A 2,872-nucleotide genomic window follows, 5' to 3' on the forward strand; every position below is an offset into this window, starting at 1 on the left:
ACATGGGACCAGAAGGGATGCATTTGAGGGTGCCAAGGATACTTGCCAATGTAGTCTCAAGACTGGTTTCTCTCATCTCTGAAAGGTCCTGGTAATTGGTAAAAGTTCCTGATGATTGAAAAAAGGGCAAATGTCATACCTGTTGTTTGAAATGGACAGGAGGAGCCACACAGCTCTCAGCTGGTCAGCCTTAACTCAGTCCCTGGGAAGAGTGGACAGCACATCCTCTTGGAAGCTATTTCGAAGCACGTGAAGGACAAGAAAGTGACTGGGAGCGGCCATCAGGGATTTAGCAATGACCAACCTCATTACCTTCTGCAATGAGGCCACAGCCTGTGTGGACAACAGGAGGGCACTTGATGTTGTATTGCTTGAGAGTAGCCTTGACTTTATCAAGGCCTTTGACATGGTCTCCCAGCAGTCTACTTGTAGCCAGGTTGGTGAGATTTGGGCTGGGTGAGTAGAGTGTGAAGGGAGTGAGAAACTGGGTGGATGGTTGGGCTGAAGGGTCGTATCAACTGTATGAAGTCCAGCTGGCAACTAGTTACTGTGGGATCCTTCAAGAAAGGGGCCTCCCTCTCAGCAGCAAGATGCTGGCAACACAACTGCTGTGAAAATGTGACTGTTGCCACCAGAAGCTGGAGATGGTGTATATGTGAATGAGGCGGCTTGGAGGAAATCTGGCTGAGAGGGCTCTTGACTTCATTTCCTACTAACCTACATTTCCTCCTTCTGTTTCACTGGTGCTGAAATCTAATGCAAGACCTGTTATTGACAAGTGTATGGAATATGTGTCTGGTCATTGGCATTTTCTGCAGAAGCATCTTGGCTGCATTGAAACAGAATTCAGAAGAGTTAAATGAATTTTGCTGAAGCTGTTGGGAATTCCTCACCTCTGAGTGACAAGAGCTACTGAGCACCTGTAGCCAGATTGTCATAATAGAAACTGCATGGGATCCATACCTACAACCACCCCTCCTGGCATTCCTTCAAGGGCTCTTAAGGTTTACTACGGAGGGAGTAGTCTTATACATTTGTTCCTGCATCTCTGGATTGGTAAGCGTGGCAATATTGCTTCAACCCACACACTCCCCATGACCATCTTCCCTTCACACTGCAAGATTCGGGCTTGTCCTGGGAGGTGTGAGCAGCTTCCACTTCCATTGTCTTGCCAGCCTTCAGCCATGGTGTCTCCTCATTGCTAACACTCATCCCCTTCCCCAGCTGTAGGAATAACCCACACTGAAATGGAATTGTGGGGTGCTGCAGTGAACACCCAGACATGCTTTGACTTTTATGTAGCTATTTCTTGTGTTTTCAATAAAACCCATATTCTCATTGAACTAGCTCTCTGCTGGGACAACCACAATAGTGTCTATACAAGTAAAGAAAAAGGGCTTTTAACTTACGTATGTGCTCAATATTGCAAGAGCTTCCCCAGAGAGACACTTAGAAATCATGCAGCCCTCATGTGCCTTCTGTGAAGTGAATTTGTGTCCTGCCAACTGCGATCCACAGGGCATTAATGACATGGTAAATACGGACGTTGATCCATGGGACATGATAACATCCTCCTTTCAACTCTGAGATTATGGGGTGTTATTTATCTTACATTTATGATCCTTAGCTGGTGTTTTCCTAGGCCAGTTCCATATTACTATTTTTTCCAGTATGAGTTCCTGAAGCACTTTAGCAAATACTTACCAGCATTGAGAATGGTGTAATACTAGACCATGTGCCTTTTTTAATTAGCCTGTGATCTAATTAAAGACAGGGCCTTTTGAATTGCTCTTGAATTGAACTGTGAATTCTGTTTGCTCTTGAATGGAACCGTGTCTTATAAAAGCCCAAAGAATAGTAGTGGATCATCTTCCTATGAAAGGTAAGTAACACCCCATAATCTCTGAGTTGGAAGGACAGTGTGCGCAGTGCCCACAGTACGGCTGTGGCCTATGTTGGCCCATGTGTCCCCAGGCAATGCACAAGGAGTGAGCATGGGTGAGAGAACCATCACTGCCAGTGGGAACTGTGGACCCTCTCTGGAAGCAGACTGGGTGGACATGGCCATGTAGTGCCACCACCAACAGTTCTTGAGCTGGACTGAGCTAGATTGGCTCACTTTTGGGAGGGGAGAGCAGCCGTGGCCCGAACAGGGCAGCCTCAATTGCGCTCAGCGTGTACTGTGAAAGAGAGGACTGCAATCCTGGGACCTACACAACTGCTCTGTCTACTTCTGCAGCATGTGGGTGTTCCTGGAGCACTCACCTCATGGTCCAGTCCTCAGCAGAGGCACCAGCAGCAGGAGGAAGCTGCAAGACTGCAACAAACGCAAATGAGAGGCTGAAGAGCTGTGGTGGACCTGGACATGTCAATTCTCTGCTCTGTGCCTCTCCATTTCTTGTCACCAAGGAGTGAACCTTCTGGCTCTTTTTGAGGTCCCACTTACTCCATACTGGCACTAACTGTGTGTTTTCCAGTTTCAGTTTGTGCGTGCAAAAAAGTTAAATAACAGAAATATAAGCTCAAAATACTTTTCCATAATTTTCATGCTATTTATTTTGCAGTGTTTCTGCACTGCCTCTTTTATTAATGATAAAAGGTGTGAAAATTATTTCAAACAAATGAACCTTCTTTCTACAGGTCACCAAAAGCAGAGCTTAAAATGCAGTAGTTGTGAAATACCCACTGAACTTACACACGTGCAATGCCGCCTTCTGTGCCCTGTGGCTTACACTCAGGCTGTATCACACCAAGTTACAGGTTTGATTGGTTTCAGATGGGTAGGGTGCCTACTATAGGAACCACAGACATCGGAGCCTGTTCTCCAGATGCTTTCTCAGGCTACATAAATTGTTAATAAAATACAGCAGGA

The sequence above is a fragment of the Nestor notabilis genome, unplaced genomic scaffold, assembly GCF_000696875.1.
Source record: "Nestor notabilis isolate BGI_N333 unplaced genomic scaffold, ASM69687v1 scaffold30834, whole genome shotgun sequence".
In the NCBI taxonomy this organism is placed as follows: Eukaryota; Metazoa; Chordata; class Aves; order Psittaciformes; family Psittacidae; genus Nestor; species Nestor notabilis.